Genomic DNA, 22,152 nt, shown 5'->3' with positions numbered 1-22,152 from the left:
ACTGTGGCATTCCATTTGCTCACTCGTTACTCGTATTACTTTGGTTAATTTAATGTCACGATTTATTCAGAGCTATGTGACACACTACTGGATTTGCTTTTCATGTCAGGGGTTTAATGGAAGGTGTTGGATTTGCTTGACACCTTACATATCACCACCCTCCGAACTTAATTTTTGCACTGAATTTAGGCAATGATTGAATCGTTGTCTAAGTCAGTCAAAAATTTTCTAATTTATCTAAATTTTGTTGCGTACTGTTCAGCCACGTTATTCTGTTCTATACTAGTTTGTATTACTAATTTATTTTTTATATTCTTCCACATTATAATTAAAAATGACAAGAGAAGAATATTTTTATGCTATTATTAGTTTTTAATTGCTTTCTTTCTTTATTTAAGTGTGACGTTTGTTTTTTAAGAAGTTTGTTATCGAAAGTGAGGAGTCTTTCACATCGATTTTCTTAAAAATATGTAATAATTAAGTAAAATTTATTCGTAACACATTTTCTAAATATCATGTGCAAGTGAAATGTTTTTGTTTCTAGACACTTATTTCAACATTGTTACACTAACAAATAAGAATTTTCCCAAGAATTGCTTTGACAAAGAAATATACATACACAAGTATTGAGATATTATGCTAACAAATGGTACAAATGTTAAAAAAAAGAAAACATCCAACAAGAACTTTTGTTCTCTATATACTGTCCATTTCAGAACTAATGTCTTATTTTTATCGACAGTCTATTTTTTACTTACGTCCATAGTCAATGACTGTTATTTTGTAGTTCATTAGCTGTCTGGTGAGCTTAACTTATTTAGTTTCTCACACATTTCTTTTGCACAATTCCTACGTCACATAATTTGATTTCACACATTCACACAATCCTAAGAATGTTTAAGCATGAGGTTGGCGAATGTTTTTTTCACGAAGGTGATAAACTTGAGCGAGATGGATGTGGGCAAGTATTTGATGTACAGCTTCGTTCGTCGTTCCTTGTTGGCTTTGCAAGTGTGTGTTGCTGTTGTGGAGGTCCCATAATGGAATGTAGCTGTGAGTGCAGAATCTCATGGTTTACTGGCTTTGTATGTATGAAAGTCATCGTTATGTGTCGCTGAATGAGGTCGTTTTTCGTAGTAATACTTTGCAGACAACTAGTTTACAGTAGGATAGGGAGTTGGGAAGGTATGTCGTCTATTCTTCACCCATCTTCTTTCTTGGTCTCAATCTTGTGAAAATTCAACTTCTGTTCTTCCTGCTTTTTCTCTGCTTCTTACTTGCTTCTTTGGTTCTTCTCTGGTCAGGATATTGGAATATTTGTTGATAACTAGTTGCTTTGAAGTTCTCCTCTTAGTAACAGTTTGATAAATTGTTTGGGCGTGTCATTTTTACTTTGTGGAAGTTTTCTTCAGTTTCATGTATCAGCATGCTGTTTAATAGCAGTAGTGTGACTTTTACACATATTTTTTGCCAGCGGTGGCTTGTCCAAGTGGTCTTCTCGTCGGACAGTTTTTTGCTCACTCCGCTGTGTCGGGGCGCTCGGGGGTTTACGAGTGGTGAAAAGCCGATGACTGCTTGTCTGTCGGTGCAACCAGCCCCTTCTGACGTTCAACGCGTCTCTGCAGGGCTCTGTCGCTGTCCATCACAAGCAGGGTTCCACCTAGCGGGCAATTTTATTGCCCACTTTCGCTACAAGGGCCTTCTGTTAGTTTTGCTGTCCTTTCCCTTCTCTCGACGCTCCTGCTATGTAGGAATTGTGTCTTGCTAATTACGTCCTTTTCTTTCTTGATACATCTCGTGTTGCAACTTGTGGGTCGTTGCATCTCTTGCTTGCTGGAGTTATTACAATGGTTCTTACAAAAAGTTTTAGTTACAATCATCTAACAAAAATCTAGTACCTACTTGTTTTACGCCTTCTTAAAAAACTTTACAATTTTTGGCACACTTTCCATGTTACAAGATATTTGGAGTCTTAATGTCTACTCAAAAATCCTCAAATACGTTTTTATTTTATTTTTGTGTAGTGTCATGATGTATAGCATTTTAGTATTTCATGCTGTACCACTATCTACACTTTATCCCTTCACCTTAATCTATTGTACTATTGGTGTTATTATTGAAACTACTTTCTTTTTCCCGCCTTCCTCTCTCTTCATTCTTCTTTCTCCTGACGATCTTATCTGCAACATAATCTTGCAATATTGTGCTGATTATTTACCAGTAATAAAATTAATATTCAAACTTGTACTGAAAGTGTTTAATACTGCCGCCTTATGTAAAGATACCTCTGCTTTATCCCGTAAAATACCCTCTCATTTTCTTTTACTGTGTTCCGAAATACCTTGAACTTCTTGCAATTCTTTGTCGATTTCTTTATGGACTTCTAACATGAGTTGAGGCGATTCCTTGTTTTGTGTATACCATTCTAATTCTTCATCCTCTTTATCTCGCATCATTCTTAATTGTTTGTTTATAACTGGTATTTCTTCTAATTTCAGCTTTTGCTCAGAGAGAAGTGTGACATTCCCAAATTTTACGCTACCTTTCCCCATATCTATTATCACTCGTCTCTCATTTAAAAAATCGGCACCTACAACCAAATCTACAGTTACTTTAGGTATAATCACGAAGTTGGCTTCGATCTTTTGACCTTGGCACGAAAGAGTTAACCTTGTTTGTCTCGTAACTTCCACAGTATTGTTTCTAATAGGACCTCTTACTTTAATCTTACGTGTTTTCAGAACTGGTAATTCCTCATTGGCATTACACTGCATGAATAAATTTTCTGAGACCGCAGTCAGTTCACTTCCGCTATCAATTACGATATTGACTGGGATATACTTTACCATGGCCTTCACAACTGGTTGAATTTGAAAGGGTTGGTTCTGTTCTTCTTCTTCTTGCATCAACGAATCCTCCACTGAATTATACATGTGTCTTTTTAGGAATTTCCCTTGTGAATTCGAACTTTCTGTAGGATAAGCTTCGACTGCTACTTCTCTCTCTTTTATTTCCTCTTCTCTATTTTTTTCCTTCATTTACGCTTTCTTCTACATGCTCTACTTTTTCCTCATCCTCGTCTATCTTCTCCTTCTTCGTCGCTACTTCCACATAATCGCATCTAAATGCTCTAATTATCGCTTCCGAACTTCCTTCATTATATACGCTGGGTTGTGTGCCCACTTGTAACTTATTTTCAACTTCTGTCAACTGCACATTATCCTCATTGAATTCGCTTTCCCTGGTTTCCATCTCAAATAGCTCTGCAATACTCATTACTTCGTCCTTTCCTCCTACATTCGTTGTGCACGCCTCTGGTAATTCTTCTTCCTCGTCAGTATTCTCCCAATTAATTTCGTCCCAACATGATATTGTTATTTTCTCACCTTCGTTTTCATCTGGTCCCTACAGATTTGTTTCTTCTTTCTTCTCTTCTCGTGATAAGATGTTTACTTCTCTGTTCAAGGTGCTGCAACTGTCCTGGGTCGGTGCGTCATTCTCTTTGGCATGGGCGCTTAGCTGTCAACTCGAACGTTTATTGGGATTTGGTGGTCTTACCTCTACGTCTTCTATCTGTATTCGCTTTGCTTGTTCAGCTTGTTGATAGTGGTTTCTTTGTTGACAGTTTGGCGGTCTATTGGTTCTCCAGTACCTGTTCCGGTTGTCGTTATTCCCTCTCTAATAGTTGCTGCCGTTACTGGGTGAATTATAGTTATTGCCATATTCTCTTCTAAATCCATAACCGGTTCTTTGTTGAAATCTATTGTCGTTTCTTGGTGGGTAGTTATCATGTGGTTCGTAATTATTGTTTCTTCGTACTGTGTCTTGTGGAGGCCACTGCTTTTTGCTTTCGTTTTCACGTGCACTTCGTCTTTTTCTTGAGTCATCTTCCGAAAATATGAACTCTAGTTCCATTAGAATACCTTTAAATGCTTCGACGTCATTGCCTTCGCGACCTACTAGTGATTGCTGGTATTTCAATGGTAGCTTCATCGCGCATAATTTAATCAACTCTCCGTCACTGTATGGTACATCTAAGCATTGATTTTTGTTTGCCATTGCTTCGAAAAATTTTACCGGACTCTTCTCTCCTGAATTTTCAAAATATGGGTTCTGTAATAATTCGTACTTCACTCTGTTCTGTGCTTCGCTGGACCAATATCGTGAGAGAAATTTCTGTCTGAAATCTTCGTACGATCGGCATGTCGCTGCAACATTCTGCATGGTTTCTGTGACTGTTCCTGATATGTGTGCACATATAAAGTCTAATTTGTGTGCTAGGGTCCAGTGTTCTGGTAATCCTACTCGCAATTGATCAATAAAAGTTCGTGGATGTAATTAGTTTCCTTCTCAAAAGTGTTGAAATTTTCTGACTGTGAGGAAATGATCGTTGTCGTACTTCGTCATAGTTCCAAATGAAATTCGCGATTCTTCGCCACTTTTGTTTCTGATCATTTCTCCCATCGTTCTTTCCGGTTGTGGTAGATCCATTGGATATCGTCCACTGTAACTTTCGCCTACCCTTGCGTAGTATCGTTGGAGTGGTACGCAATAATTTTCTTCCATCGGTTGTGAACGTGTAGCTGAATGCATTGCACTGTACTCTTCGCGACCTGGCTTTCCATTGTCACTTATTGGTTGGGTATCTTGTCTGGCTAACCTTGCTGCTTCATGGCACGATCCAAACTGTCTTGAAACATACATTTGTGGTTCTGCATGTGTTTGTGATGACGTTTGTTCATCAAGAATTTCGAAACGTGTTTGTTGCGGTGCAGGCTGTCTGATTTCACATATGTTACTTTCCGCCTGTGATTGGAATATCAAATGCGTAATATCTTCGTTAATTACTTGTTTTTCCGGTGCTGTTACAGATACAGATGTGGTTGCAGACTCTGTGCTTGTTCGATCCTGTTCAGTACGCTCTTCAACGGTTTGCAACAGCTCTGTTCGCAATTTCTGAAATTGTCGCTTCGTTTGTGCTTCTATTTTGACTATGCGGTTATCATATCTTTTCAGCGCTGCTTTTGTGATACGTTTGTGTAACACACTGTTTTCAACAATTTCATGCGCTGTACCTGCTGCTTGTCTAGTAATTACGTTTATCTGTTTCTTTAGTTTCTTGACTTCTCCCTGGGAGTTGTTACGTAATGTTTTGATCTCGTCCTGAGTGTCATTACGAAATGTTTGTACGTCCACTTGTACCTTGTCAATGTCTGTTCTCAATTGATTGTAACCTGTTATTAACTTTCCTATCACTTCTCGAGATTATTTTGCCTCGTCTTCAATATGACTTAGGTGTATCTGAATTTCTTTGTTTTGTTCTTTAATCTCACGCATTTGTCTCGTGGTTTTTGCAATTTCTTTCGTCGTTTCTGCATTTTGAATTTTAATTTGGTGCACAATTTCTTCACTTTGCCTTGTCATGGTTTCCGTAATTAATTGTAATAATTCTGCCAGATTGGTGGGTCCTATTGCGTTTTCTTCCGACGTCCTATGCTCTGTGTTTTCGCCCAAGTGTTGGTTCGCAACCGATTGCAGTGAACTGTGCTGTGACACGTTTCTGCTCGCATTCCTTGTACTCTGTGGTGAGGGAGCTCCGATTACGTGTACTATAGGTTCTATGTATTCAAGACGCAAGTTAGAATCCTCATTGCCTGTCTCACTACTTTCCTGCTCCTCTGTCGTTTTTCTGTGCCTTGGCGTACATTACCCTCGTTATGGTGCGTTATCTGTCCTATTTCTCGCGATACTGCATCGTCTGTTGTACTGTCCTTTGTCTATTTTCATGCTGGGTCTCTACCTCAATTCGGTCAAGGTCTCGATCTGCCATTGCTAATCTTTCCGAATCCCTTACTTTCTGTTTTAAAAGCAATTCGCGTGCCCTACGTCGCGTCAACATGCGCTCATACGATCACAGGCGTTTCATAAACTTTTTGTTCACACGACTTGACAATCAATTCACTTAGTTGTTGGGTCAGAACCAACTTGTCAACGATGTATCTGCCACCTGCGCTCTTCCATAGGAGAGAAATCTTAGTTCTAACAATTTTCAAAATTCGTAACTTAATTATGCTATTGCCTCTGCTACAATGTTTTTCTTGAATACTTTTGCTATCTATCGCTGCACCTACTGTTTTCGACTATGTATAACTTCAGAAAAAAATTTTTTTACTACGAAAATTTTTTTGCAGGATATTTTTCTGACCTAGTTAGGCATGTGGTCGACCTTCAATCGTGGTATTTTACCATCCTGGCAGGGGCGCCATTTTCTAAACATTCATGGTGGTGTCTGATTGTTCTATATCGTGTCTCCCTAACACTAAATTTAGTGGAAGGGGTTCAAGGCTTTCCTATTTTTTAGTTAGCTGGTAAAATAACGTCGTAAAAGCAGTTACGTTTACCATTGGAAATTTTATTCTACTCACAAAACATTGTTTACAAATTGCACTATTGATAAAAGGAAATGTTTTAATACAGGATGGTAAAAACCAACTACGTTCAACAAAAATGTGAACGAATATTCCCTGAATGGGTTTCCAAGTTCTACAGTCGATCGAAGGATGACCTATGCCATATCACATCTATAATCTAGGTTTAATTTAAGTTTCACAAAAGAGAAAACTATCAAAATGGTCTACAGTGACCCTCAATTATCTTTAATTACTTATCTAACTTGTCGTAAATTACAGTGGCTGATATGGCTTCTCAATAACTATAGAAAAGAAAAATCATCGCATTTCAGATCTGTTCTTTAAGTGGCAAATGTGAACACCATGAGTTTTAATTAACGATCGACACTAGTATTACGCAAAAAGGGGGTGTAAAAAATGAGACTTTTGCAGTTCTGAATGAAGCTTTATGCGCTCAAAAAAGCGGCATCGCGTGCGTTCATTACCTTTTCGGTGTTTAGGCAGCGTCAGGGCAGCGGCGGGCAGTACAGCTCCGCTCACCTCGCCATCTCGGAAGCAACTCTCTCCTAACTTCTCCTTACTACAATTTACCGAAGTTGGTTTTAAAAAAATCTGGCTGTGTTTTTATCTGACCAATCATGGTCTCAATGTTAACCTTAAGTTCCGCCTACAAAAATTCTGTCTATCCAATGAGAAACGTTGTACTTTTCGTAGTGGGGCAATGTTTTTAAAGTTTGCAACGTAGCAGAGACGCGAAAAAGTCTCACGCTCAAACCTGCAGCTGGTGTGATCCTTTTAGCGTTATCGTGAGATCTATACTGTTCTTCTGGAGGGCTCTATCTTTTAACATGAGCTAGGGAGTGGTCGTAATGTAACACACAAGCGAAAAGGCTCACGGTAAAACTTGCGGGTGGTAGTGGCCCTTTTTTGTGTTATCGTAAGATCCATACTGTTTTTCTGCAGGGCTCTAGCTTTTAACATGGGCTGGGGGGTGGTCCTTGACGTAACAGAGACGCGAAAAAGTCTCACACTAAAACGTGCAGGTGGTGAGCCCTAGTAGTTAGCTGGCGACGTGGGTGTCCAGTCCGTCCCTTATCGTAGGGCCTTCTAGCTTAACACGGTTCCGCTCTCGGCTTCTGTTCTTGTGTCTCCCCTTGGAACTGCGTCGGTCTCATGGTTGGAAGGTACGACATGCATTTAGGCATTCTTGTGTTAGTCTGTGGTATTCCATTTGCTCACTCGTTACTCGTATTACTTTGGTTAATTTAATGTCACGATTTATTCGGAACTATGTGACACACTACTGGATGTGCTTATCATGTCATGGTTTTCATGGAAGCTGTTGGATTTGCTTGACACCTTACAAGATGTAAAAGTCAGGGCGAACTGGCTTAGATGGTGGGGTCATGTTACATGCATGGGAGAAGCAAGGTTACCCAAGAGACTCGTGTGTTCAGCAGTAGAGGGTAGGAGGAGTCGGGGCAGACCAAGGAGAAGGTACCTGGATTCGGTTAAGAATGGTTTTGAAGTAACAGGTTTAACATCAGAAGAAGCACCAATGTTAGCACTAAATAGGGGATCGTGGAGGAATTTTATAAGGGGGCTATGCTCCATACTGAACGCTGAAAGGCATAATCAGTCTTAAATGATGACGATGATGATGATGATGATGATGCTACAACTTCCACACATTCTTATGTCGTTCGAAGTTGATCCTCATCTTACGTACTATACCAGACACGAAAAGTCAAGAACTGACATTATTGTTTGACACCGTCGCCTGATAGTCAGGTATCAAGGGATGTACATCGTGAACCATGTAAGCAGGTAGAATCGCAAGAGTCAATCTGTCAATCTGTGGGGAAAGCAGACGCCACACACATTCAGTGAGACGTCCTACGGGGACGAATTTCTTCAGCTAGGAATGTTGCTTGTATAACTATCATCCTAAGGTTGCATTATCAAAGAGATAGGGAGTAGTTTGTAGAAAGTTGCTTAATGCGAAGCAAGCACCAAGAGCGGAAGATAGAAGGAAATACACTCCTGGAAATTGAAATAAGAACACCGTGAATTCATTGTCCCAGGAAGGGGAAACTTTATTGACACATTCCTGGGGTCAGATACATCACATGATCACACTGACAGAACAACAGGCACATAGACACAGGCAACAGAGCATGCACAATGTCGGCACTAGTACAGTGTATATCCACCTTTCGCAGCAATGCAGGCTGCTATTCTCCCATGGAGACGATCGTAGAGATGCTGGATGTAGTCCTGTGGAACGGCTTGCCATGCCATTTCCACCTGGCGCCTCAGTTGGACCAGCGTTCGTGCTGGACGTGCAGACCGCCAGAGACGACGCTTCATCCAGTCCCAAACATGCTCAATGGGGGACAGATCCGGAGATCTTGCCGGCCAGGGTAGTTGACTTACACCTTCTAAAGCACGTTGGGTGGAACAGGATATATGCGGACATGCATTGTCCTGTTGGAACAGCAAGTTCCCTTGCCGGTCTAGGAATGGTAGAACGATGGGTTCGATGACGATTTGGATGTACCGTGCACTATTCAGTGTCCCCTCGACGATCACCAGAGGTGTACGGCCAGTGTAGGAGATCGCTCCCCACACCATGATGCCGGGTGTTGGCCCTGTGTGCCTCGGTTGTATGCAGTCCTGATTGTGGCGCTCACCTGCACGGCGCCAAACACGCATACGACCATCATTGGCACCAAGGCAGAAGCGACTCTCATCGCTGAAGACGAAACGTCTCCATTCGTCCCTCCATTCACGCCTGTCGCGACACCACTGGAGGCGGGCTGCACGACATTGGGGCGTGAGCGGAAGACGGCCTAACGGTGTGCGGGACCGTAGCCCAGCTTCATGGAGACGGTTGCGAATGGTCCTCGCCGATACCCCAGGAGCAACAGTGTCCCTAATTTGCTGGGAAGTGGCGGTGCGGTCCCCTACGGCACTGCGTAGGATCCTACGGTCTTGGCGTGCATCCGTGCGTCGCTGCGGTCCGGTCCCAGGTCGACGGGCACGTGCACCTTCCGCCGACCACTGGCGACAACATCGATATACTGTGGAGACCTCACGCCCCACGTGTTGAGCAATTCGGCGGTACGTCCACCCGGCCTCCCGCGTGCCTACTATACGCCCTCGCTCAAAGTCCGTCAACTGCACATACGGTTCACATCCACGCTGTCGCGGCATGCTACCAGTGTTAAAGACTGTGATGGAGCTCCGTATGCCACGGCAAACTGGCTGACACTGACGGCGGCGGTGCACAAATGCTGCGCAGCTAGCGCCATCCGACGGCCAACACCGCGGTTCCTGGTGTGTCCGCTGTGCCGTGCGTGTGATCATTGCTTGTACAGCCCTCTCGCAGTGTCCGGAGCAAGTGTGGTGGGTCTGACACACCGGTGTCAATGTGTTCTTTTTTCCATTTCCAGGAGTGTAGTAGCGAATTGCAGACTTCCTTTCTCGATGTCCTACCATCCCATTAGACACAGGAAACAAGTTAGTTCCTACAAATATCACGTACTAATAACGTGGCACAAATTGCAGAAATTTCGTCTCTCTCAGAATCACAGTCTTTCTTTTCGTGCACCGTTCGCGAAGAATTTGGTCAACGACTTCAGATTGATACGGTAATAAAACTGCAAATCGTAAAAGCTACTTACGTTAATCTTTCGCTCGTTTGTAATTTAAAGTCGTCTCAGGAAAAATAAGACTATGAGCTTAACGTTAGGTTTTCTGTTGTTATTCTACCTTTCCTTCAATGTTACAAAATTCCACCATCCTTCGTGTGACAGCTGTTTTTTTCTATCGGCAGCTGTGCTTATCGATTGGGATATGCCTGCGTCTTAGATCAATACTGGCTATGCCTGTTCCACAATTCAGTAGGCGCATGTAACGTGATACTCACAGAGTTGTCTGGGCTACACTCAAGCATTTATTTATGCTTATAATAATATTTTTTTAATTTTCATTGGCTTTTGGATAACATAAAACGCAGGTACCACTCTAATATCCCCACATATCATCAGTTCTACATCCGATGATTATAAATAATTTTTGTTATGACAGACACAGCAAACAGCAGCTGATAACAAATCATAGTTGCCTATGATAGTAACGAGCGATGTGAACATCTCCGGTAGATTTTGAGGTGGTAAATAACCGAAGAAAAGCTCTAATCTACGCTGTTTCGAGCTCTATCTCGTCATTAAGTGAAACAAGTTTACTGTTACCGGTCATTGTTTATTTATCGCCACTACGCTTTTCAAAGGTTTAAACCTCCATCATCAGTTGTATTTACATTAGTTAGTACATCATGTGTGTATGTGTGTGTGTGTGTGTGTGTGTGTGTGTGTGTGTGTGTGTGTTGTGTTACGATTCTTTGGAGGAACTTGTGGCATTGTCAAGTGGGAGAAAGAAAACACTATTATAGAACATGGTTTTGGGTTTCTTTTGACAAAAAACTAAACGTATATTTAACACTACAAATAAAATAGGTAAACAGAGTACCTGCAGTGGTCATAGGTTCCTTTCACTGCCGTAACACATCACATGTATACTGTCATATTTTGTAAACAAACATGGTGTCGGGAAACTATTAACTGCAAGGATGAAAAGGCCAGAAGAGAAACACTGTTACAAAGTACAAAGAATACAGATCACAACAACAATACTACAGAATAAATTTTAAAGGATTTTGGAGGTCTTTGTTTTGAGGTGTTGAATACATGTTTTACAATAAATATTTCAGGTGGTATATGAATTAACATAGCTTAAACTTCACACTCGTCTACGTAATTAGGTGATATGTTGCATCTTCTAAGTACAATAATTATGTTGACTGCATTGGTAAAATTATAGACAAATAACAATTTTGGTTGGCATCCACAGTCAGAAATTAAAGGCTGGCGCAGAGCGAGAAAAAGAGAAAAAGGAAGTGAGAGGGAGAAAGACGGTGGAAGGATTGATTGGGTGAGAACAAACTTCCCAAAGCAGTTGTTCTTAGGATTATATTTGTTACATGTGATACAAAGGTTGGAGTAATACATTGGTTAATGCTTTAAAATATGCAGATCGATGTACAGTTTAGATCATTGGTTGATGTACATATAGTTTCAAGCTGACAGGGGGTACAAGCTGTTGGTGTGATGATATATTTGTAAATGATGTCAGTCCCTTGCACATTTGGGGGATGTCATGGGACATAACTAAATATTTACGGTAAATATAAACACGTGTGTGTGTGTGTGTGTGTGTGTGTGTGTGTGTGTGTGTGTGTGTGTGTGTGTGTGTGTTTGTGCGAGTGTGTTGTATGATAGTATTGTAAATCATAAGTACAGACACAGTCACTCACACACACACACACATACACACACACACACACACACACGCACGTACGCACACTCACACACACACCTTTATATTTACCATAAAGATTTATTTATCAAAAGTAACCCGACATTCCCAAAACCATACGTTTACCATATTAGGAGCATTGTGCTGCCACCTACCGCCAGGTACTCCACATCAGCGCCCTCAGTAGTCATTAGACATCGTGATAAAGCAGAATGGGGCGCTCCGCGGAACTTATGGACAGTGGTCGTATGATTGGGTCTCACTTATGTCATACATCTGTACGCGAGATTACCACACTCCTAGGCATCCCTAGGTCCACTATTTCCGATGTGATAGTGAAATGCAAACGTGAAGGGACACGTACAACACAGTAGCGTATAGGCCGACCTCGTCTGTTGACTGACAGAGGCCGCCGACAGTTGAAGAGGGTCGTAATGTGTAATAGGCAGTCATCTGTTCAGACCATAACACCGGAATTTCAAACTGCATCAGGATCAACTGCATGTACTATGACACTTAGGCGGGAGGTAAGGAAACTTGGATTCATGGCCGAGCGGCTTCTCATAAGCCACACATCACGCCGGTAAATACCAAACGACACCTCGCTTGGTGTAAAGAAGGTAAACATTGAACGATTGAGCAGTTGTAAAACGCTGTGTGGAGTGACGAATCATGGTACACAATGTGGCGATCCGATGGCAGGGTGTGCGTATGGCCAATTCCCGGTGAACGTCTGCCAGCGTATGCAGTGCCAGCAGTAAAATTAGGAGGCCGTGGTGTTGCGGGGTGGTGATGTGTTTTTCATGGAGGGGGCTTCCACCCCCTGTTTTTTTGCGTGGCACTATCGCAGAACAAGTGTACATTGATATTTTAGGCACTTTCTTGTTTCCTACTGTTGGAGAGCAATTCGGGGATGGCGATTGCATCTTTCAACATGATCCAGCACCTCTTCATAGTGTACGGCCTGTAGCGGAGTGGTCACACGACAGTAACATCCTTGTAATGGACTTGCCTACACAGAGTCCTGAACTGAGTCCTGTAGAACACCTCTGGGAAGTTTCGGAAAGCCGACTTCGTGCCAGGCCTCACCGACTGTAATCGATACCTCTCCTCAACGCAGCACTCCGGCCAGCCGTTGTGGCCGAGCGGTTCTAGGCGCTACAGTGTGGAACTGCGCGACCGCGATGGTCGCAGTTTCGAATCTTGCCTCGGGCATGGATGTGTGTGATGTCCTTAGGTTTGTTAGGTTTAAGTAGTTCTAAGTTCTAGTGGACTGATGACCTTAGAAGTTAAGTCCCATAGTGCTCAGAGCCATTTCAACCAGCACTCCGTGAAGAATGTTCCGCCATTCCCCAAGAAATCTTCCAGCACCTGATTGAACGTAAACCTGCGAGAATGGAAGCTGTCATCAAGGCTACGGGTGGGCCAACGTCGTATTGAAATCCAGCATTACTGATGGAGGGCGCCACGAGCTTGTAAGTCATTTTCAGCCAATTATCCGGATATTTTTGATCACATAGTGTATGTTTCCATGACATCCCCCACATTTACAAGGAACTGACATCATTTACAAATATATCATCACACCAACAGCTTGTATCCCCCTGTCAGCTTAAAACTATATGTACATCAACTAATGGCATGAACTGTACATCAACCTACATATTTTAAAGCATTAACCAATGTATTACTCCAAACTTTAGGTAGTTACTTTGTATTACATGTAACAGATATAATCCTAAGAACACCCACTTTGAAAAGTTTGTTTTCATTCAATCACTCCTTCCACCGTCTCTCTCCCTCTCACTTTCGTTTTCTATTTTTCTCGCTCTGCTTCCAGCCTTTACTTTCTGTCTGTGTATCCCAACCAAAATTGTTAGTTGTGTATAATTTTATCATTGCAGTCAACATAATCATTGTACTTAAATGTTGCAACATATAACTTTATTAAATAAACATGTATGAAGTTTAAGATACACTCCTGGAAATGGAAAAAAGAACACATTGACACCGGTGTGTCAGACCCACCATACTTGCTCCGGACACTGCGAGAGGGCTGTACAAGCAATGATCACACGCACGGCGCAGCGGACACACCAGGAGCCGCGGTGTTGGCCGTCGAATGGCGCTAGCTGCGCAGCATTTGGGCACCGCCGCCGTCAGTGTCAGCCAGTTTGCCGTGGCATACGCAGCTCCATCGCAGTCTTTAACACTGGTAGCATGCCGCGACAGCGTGCACGTGAACCGTATGTGCAGTTGACGGACTTTGAGCGAGGTCGTATGGTGGGCATGCGGGAGGCCGGGTGGACGTACCGCCGAATTGCTCAACACGTGGGGCGTGAGGTCTCCACAGTACATCGATGTTGTCGCCAGTGGTCGGCGGAAGGTGCACGTGCCCATCGACCTGGGACCGGACCGCAGCGACGCACGGATGCACGCCAAGACCGTAGGATCTTACGCAGTGCCGTAGGGGACCGCACCGCCACTTCCCAGCAAATTAGGGACACTGTTGCTCCTGGGGTATCGGCGAGGACCATTCGCAACCGTCTCCATGAAGCTGGGCAACGGTCCCGCACACCGTTAGGCCGTCTTCCGCTCACGCTCCAACATCGTGCAGCCCGCCTCCAGTGGTGTCGCGACAGGCGTGAATGGAGGGACGAATGGAGACGTGTCGTCTTCAGCGATGAGAGTCGCTTCTGCCTTGGTGCCAATGATGGTGGTATGCGTGTTTGGCGCCGTGCAGATGAGCGCCACAATCACGACTGCATACGACCGAGGCACACAGGGCCAACACCCGGCATCATGGTGAGGGGAGCGATCTCCTACACTGGCCGTACACCTCTGGTGATCGTCTAGGGGATACTGAATAGTGCACGGTACATCCAAATCGTCATCGAACCCATCGTTCTACCATTCCTAGACCGGCAAGGGAACTTGCTGTTCCAACAGGACAATGCACGTCCGCATGTATCCCGTGCCACCCAACGTGCTCTAGAAGGTGTAAGTCAACTACCCTGGCCAGCAAGATCTCCGTATCTGTCCCCCATTGAGCATGTTTGGGACTGGATGAAGCGTCGTCTCACGCGGTCTGAACGTCCAGCACGAACGCTGGTCCAACTGAGGGGCCAGGTGGAAATGGTATGGCAAGCCGTTCCACAGGACTACATCCAGCATCTCTACTATCGTCTCCATGGGAGAATAGCAGCCTGCATTGCTGCGAAAGGTGGATATACACTGTACTAGTGCCGACATTGTGCATGCTCTGTTGCCTGTGTCTATGTGCCTGTGGTTCTGTCAGTGTGATCATGTGATGTATCTGACCCCAGGAATGTGTCAATAAAGTTTCCACTTCCTGGGACAATGAATTCAAGGTGTTCTTATTTCAATTTCCAGGAGTGTATATTAACTTGACAAAATCGGATTTATATACCACTTGAAATATTTGTTGCAAATCATGTATTCAACACATCAAAACAAAGATCTCCAAAACCCTTTAAAATTTATTCTGTAATACTATTGTTGTGGTCTGTATTCCTTGTACTTTGTGGTAATGTTTCTCTTCTGTTATATGGTCGTTGCACCTAATAGTTCCCGATGACATTTTTGTTTACAAAATATGATAGTATACATGTGATGTGTTGCGGAATTGAAAGGAACCTATGACCACTCTATTTTACTGTCAAAAGAAACCCAAAACCATGTTCTGAAATAGCGTTTTGTTTCAAGTTCCTCCAAATAATCTAAACACAACAGGATATACTAACAAATGAAAATCCACCTGATGATGGAGGTTTAAACGAAACGCGTCGTGGAGATAAATAAACAGTCAGTAATCTTGTTGTTTCATTTCATGTCAATAATAGTCACGGTATAGCCTACAGTGTTCGCATTTAAAGTTACTCTTATCTCGTAGTTGTACAGTAGAGTAAGCAATGGCCCTTTTAGCTGTCGGTCAGTTCATGGTCTAATGTAAATTTTCTTCGGAATAGACAAAATTTGAATATCTGTAAGTTAAAACCTATTAAAAATTCGCCAATAATTTACAAGTCATAGAATTTTCTGATATTAGTACACTAGGTTTGATCATGGGAAATTAATATTGCAATTTCCTTAGTTCCTTACACCAGATTACTTGATGATCGTAAAAGCAGTTCCCGTGTATGGACCTTAACCAGGTATTCATTGCCGACCACATGTCGTGTTATCGTCTGCCAGCGGTATCATTTGCATGTCGAATGGAGTGGCTGGGGGGAGGGGGTGTGGTGCGTGGGGTCAACATTCCGCTCCCCCTATCATCGAAGGCTAACCAGATGGTGCACCCTTCAGTTCTCACTTAAGTAAATGAGAGCAGTCCGTTTCCGTCCTCACACAAAGAAAAGGTGCCTGAAATTGAATCTGGGTATTCCACTGATATTAATACCACTCAGATGATAACGAAATGGGATTAACATCACCATCTGTTGGCGAATCGCACTATCCAGTTTGTGAGTCTTTGGCACCCTTGCTGTGACGGTCACTGCGGGAGGTTCGGTGACAGACACCTGGTGATGCCTGCCGCATCTCAAACACGTCAACCACTAAGAGGTTGCACCTTAGTACTGGAATCCAGTGTGGTTGTTTCCTGTCTGCTTGCCATGCTTTTAATGCCCCCGTTTTGATTTCAGGTAAGTAGGCGACTGCTTTAAAATCATGACTATGTAATTGCTGTTAGTGCATTGTGTTATATGAGAGATCTACGTATTATTTTGTTGAATGCCTTAGTGCATTGTTATTCGTGAAAGAGTTCATCAAAGTTTAACAATTGAGGTCTTTAGCATATGTCACACATGAGCAATGAGTTAGCCGTCGTAGTTGCAAACTAGTTTTCACCTACGTCTACATCGCTACTCTGCAAATCACACTTAAGTGCCTGGCAGAGGGTGAAACATCTTTATTTATGTTTTTACTTTAACTGAAATATCTGAGAAGCTGAAATTTCTACGTTTTTGCTTAAACTGCTTCATTGTTGTTTGTTGCCCATAAAAGTGGACACTTAAAATTACTGTATTAATTGATACTCAATCCAGTTACGTCGTCAGTTTCCTAGGTACGTTTTGTGGCTGCATGTGGTGTGGGTCATTGTCTATTATCTCTTTGTTGTCGTGTGTCGTTACTGGAGATGGAGGTCTAACTTCTACAATTTCATCGTGACATGAGGGCCCTGCCCTATGCCAGTTCTGATTAAATTTAGGTCTGTCGTCATTTCGGTAATATCTGTAATTTCTTTCTTGTCGATCACGTGGTGGAGAATATCTCCCAGAATCGTAATTACGATGTGGGCTGTTGCATCTGAAGACATTTTGTCTCCGTTCGTAATAACTGTTTCTGTTCCCACATTGTCTGTTTCTACGGTTGTCTGTGTAATATTCATTGCTACGGAAATGTGATCTCTCTCTGTAACTATTATTCTGCCAGTGGTTTTCATACGGGTGGTGTCTGTTTTGATCACGATTTGCGTTGTAAGAGTAGCCTTATCGTGACCGTTTTTTGCTTCTGTCTTCACGGAATCGTGACGAATGTGAACTGTAATTCGCCGGCCGTTGTGGCCGAGAAGTTCTAGGCGCTTCAGCCTCGAACCGCGCTGCTGCTATGGTCGGAGGTTCGAATCCTGCCTGGGGCATGGGTGTGAGTGATGTCCTTGGGTTAGTTAGGTTTAAGTAGTTCTAAGTCTAGGGAACTGATGACCTCAGATGTTAAGTCCCATAGAGCTTACAGCCATTTCTTTGACCTGTAATTGTTGTTTTCCTGTTTTCGCATAATGCGATTGTCTGTGTCGATTTCCAGTCCATGCAACAGCTCCTGAAAAGCTTCCATGTCATCTTTACAACGTTCAGCTAAAATAATGTGCCTTAAATGTTCAGGCAAATTAATTAAGCAAATGCGGGTGAATTCCGAGGGGTTGTACGGGTTTGACAAATAATGATTCTTGTGTAACATATCTTCAAAATATATTACAGGACTGGAAAATTCAGACTGTTCGAAATGTTTCTTCATTATAATACTATGTTGTACTCGATCTGGAGTAGCCTGAGACCAATATGAAGAAAGGAAAGCATCATAAAAATCTCCTTCAATGTAACAGTCGCGAATAACCGATCTAAATCTAAGAGCTGGTTCATTCTGTAGATAACCACACATAAATTCTAATCTGTGTTCTAATGTCCAGTTAGGAGGAAAACAATGAGAAAATTGACGAAGCCAAGCTTGTGGATGTATGTCATTACTGGAATTATTGTATACCTTGAATTTACGCATTGTGATGAAGAGCATGTAATCAAAGTCATCGTGACGCCTAGTCGCAAATCGGTCATTCTTACGTCGTGTCGGCGGTTCCATCTCAAGGTTCGGTGCACCCTGCCGACTCCTTTCAAAATATCCCTAATACACTGTATTATTACTTTGTGACTTTTCCGTATTTCTAAATCCCTCTTCCCGTGTCGGAGCACCAGTATACTCTGAAATATGTAGTTCTTCTATTACCCGTGCCAACTAATCTTGTACTTCCCGCATTTCTCTTTTGTGTTGCGTATTAATTTGATTCTGACTTTGTTTCAATTTCCTAATTTCCTAATTTCCTAATTTCCTCGTACTCCTCTGTGACAGTAATGGCTGACTGTCTTGTATCATTCAAATCGTGATCTACCTTAGTGGATAAATTTGTTAACTGATCCGAAAGTTCGGCTACTATTTCCGATAATGAGCCAGTTTCCTCCTTGTGTTTTTCTTAATTAAATTTTAGTGTCCAGTTGCATCGTAATCGTATCTACTGTTTACTTAAGTTTTCCTGATTTTTTTACAAGTTGCGCGACCCTATCGTTAGATGCAACTTAGTTTCAGCCTGCAACGCATGATTTTCGTGAACAATGATCTGCCGTTCTTTTATGGCTACTTCATATTTCTGTAATGCGTTTCCATGTCGCGAAAAAATAGGCTCAAAATGTTCACAATTTTTTTGTTTTTCTTCGTCTTTACAAATTTTTTGACATTTAGATTCGATATTAAGTATGTTGTTGTTGTTGCGGTCTTCAGTACTGAGACTGGTTTGATGCAGATCTCCATGCTACTCTAGCCTGTGCAAGCTTCTTCATCTCCCAGTACCTACTGCAACCTACATCCTTTTGAATCTGCTTAGTGTATTCATCTCTCGGTCTCAATCTACGATTTTTACCCTCCACGCTGCCCTCCAATGCTAAATTTGTGATCCCTTGACGCCTCAGAACATGTCCTACCAACCGATCCCTTCTTCTAATGAAGTTGTTCCACATACTCCTCCACAATTCTATTCAATACTTCATCATTAGTTATGTGATCTACCCATCTAATCTTCAGCATTCTTCTGTAGCACCACAATTCGAAAGCTTCAATTCTCTTCTTGTCTAAACTATTTATCATCCATGTTTCACTTCCATACATGGCTACACTCCATACAAATACTTTCAGAAACGACTTCCTGACACTTAAATCTATACTAGATGTTAACAAATTTTTCTTCTTCAGAAACGCTTTCCTTGCCATTGCCAGTCTACATTTTATATCCTCTCTACTTCGACCATCATCAGTTATTTTGCTCCCCAAGTAGCAAAACTCATTTATTACTTTAAGTGTCTCATTTCCTAATCTAATTCCCTCAGCATCACCCGAGTTAACTCGACTACATTCCATTATCCTTGTTTTGCTTTTGTTGGTGTTCATCTTATATCCTCCTTTCAAGGCACTGTCCATTCCGTGCTCTTCCAAGTCCCTTGCTGTCTCTGACAGAATTACAATGTCATCAGCGAACCTGAATTTTTTTATTTCTTCGCCATGGACTTAAATACCTATCCCGAATTTTTCTTTTGTTTCCTTTATTGCTTGCTCAATATACAGATTGAGTAACATCGTGGAGAGGCTACAACCCTGTCTCGCTCCTTTCCCAACCACTGCTTCCCTTTCATACCCCTCGACTCTTATAAATGCCCTCTGCTTTCTGTATAAATTGTAAATAGCCTTTCGCTCCCTGTATGTTACCCCTGCCGCCTTCAGAATTTGAAAGAGAGAATTCCAGTCAACATTGTCAAAAGCTTTCTCTAAGTCTACAAAATCTAGAAACGTAGGTTTGCCTTTCCTTAATGTGGCATCTAAGATAAGTTGTAGCGACAGTATTGCCTCACGTGTTCCAATATTTCTACGGAATCCAAATTAATCTTCACCAAGGTCGGCTTCTAGTAGTTTTTCCATTCGTCTGTAAAGAATTCGCGTTACTGTTTTGCAGCTGTGACTTCTTAAACTGATAGTGTGGTAATTTTCACATCTGTCAACACCTGCTTTCTTTGGGATTGGTATTATTATATTCTTCTTGAAGTCTGAGGGTATTTCGCCTGTCTCATACATCTTGCTCACCAGACGGTAGAGTTTTGTGAGGACTGGCTCTCCCAAGGCCGTCAGTAGTTCTAATGGAATGTTGTCTACTCCGGGGGCCTAGTTTCGACTCAGGTCTTTCAGTGCTCTGTCAAACTCTTCACGCAGTATCATATCTCCTATTTCATCTTCATCTACATCCTCTTCCATTTACATAATATTGTCGTCAAATACATCGCCCTTTTATAGACCCTCTAAATACTCCTTCCACCTTTCTGCTTTCTCTTCTTTGCTTAGAACTGGGTTTCCATCTGAGCTCTTGACATTCATACAAGTGGTTCTCTTTTCTCCAAAGGTCTCTTTAATTTTCCTATAAGCAGTATCTATCTTACCCCTAGTGAGATAAGCCTCTACATCCTTACATTTGTCCTCTAGCCATCCCTGCTTAGTCATTTTGCACCTCCCGTCGATCTCATTTTTGAGATGTTCTTGTTCCTTTTTGCCTGCTTCGTTTATTGCATTTTTATATTTTCTCCTTTCATCATTTAAATTTAATATTTCTTCTGTTACCCAATGGTTTCTACTAACACTCGTCTTTTTACCTATTTGATCCTCTGCTGCCTTCACTATTTCATCCCTCAAAGCTACCCATTCTTCTTCTACTGTATTTCTCTCCCCCGTTCCTGTGACTTGTTCCCTTACAGTCTCCCTGAAACTCTGTACAACCTCTGGTTTAGTCAGTTTATCCAGGTCCCATCTCCTTAAATTCTCACCTTTTTGAAGTTTCTTTAGTTTTAATCTACAGTTAATAGCCAACAGATTGTGGTCAGAATCCACATCTGCCCCTGGAAATGTGTTACAATTTAATACCTGGTTCCTAAATCTCTGTTTTAACATTATATAATCTATTTGATACCTTTTAGTACCTCCAGGGTTCTTCCATGTACACAACCTTCTTTCATGATTCTCGAGCCAAGTATTAGCTATGATTAAGTTATGCTCTGCACAAAATTCTACTAGACGGCTTCCTCTTTCATTTCTTAGTCCCAATCCATATTCAACATTTCATCAATTTCTTCATCATCTGCAGAGCTAGTTGCATATAAATTTTGTACTACTGTGGTAGGCGTGGGCTTCGTGTCTATCTTGGCCACAATAATGCGTTCACTATGCTGTTTATAGTAGCTTACCCGTACTCCTATTTTTTTTATTCATTATTAAACCTACTCCTGCATTACCACTATTTGATTTTGTATTTATAACCCTGTATTCATCTGACCAAAAGTCTTGTTCCTTCTGCCACCGAACGTCACTAATTCCCACTATATCTAACTTTAACCTATCCATTTCCCTTTTTAAATTTTCTAACCTACGTGCCCGATTAAGGGATCTGACATTCCACGCTCCGATCCGTAGAACGCCAGTTTTCTTTCTCCTGATAACGACGTCCTGTTGAGAAGTCCCCACCCGGAGATCCGAATGGGGGACTATTTTACCTCCGGATTATTTTACCCAAAAGGTCGCCATCATCATTTAATCATACAGTAAAGCTGCATGCCCTCGTGAAAAATTACGGCCGTAGTTTCCCCTTGCTTTCAGCCGTTCGCAGTACCAGAACAGCAAGGCCATTTTGGTTAATGTTACAAGGCCAGATCAGTCAATCATCAAGACCGTTGCCCCCTGCAGCTACCGAAAAGGCTGCTGCCCCTCTTCAGGAAGCATACGTTTGTCTGGCCTGTCAACAGATACCCCTCCGTTGTGGTTGCACCTACGTTACGGCTATATGTGTCTTTGAGGCACGCGAGCCTCCCCACTAATGGCAAGCTTCGTGGTTCATAGGGGAGATTTTAAGTAATTCAGCAATTAAATCTTCACGTGTTTGTTTAAGCATTGCTCAATTGTGTCTAACTTTTGGAGTTGTTGCTGTGTTCGTTTTTGTTCCATTTGTTGCTGTGTGTGTTTCTGATTTCGTTTCATTTGTTGAATT

This window comes from Schistocerca gregaria, chromosome 7 (assembly GCF_023897955.1).
Source record: "Schistocerca gregaria isolate iqSchGreg1 chromosome 7, iqSchGreg1.2, whole genome shotgun sequence".
Classification (NCBI taxonomy): domain Eukaryota; kingdom Metazoa; phylum Arthropoda; class Insecta; order Orthoptera; family Acrididae; genus Schistocerca; species Schistocerca gregaria.
Note: the sequence above shows the minus strand (reverse complement) of the source record.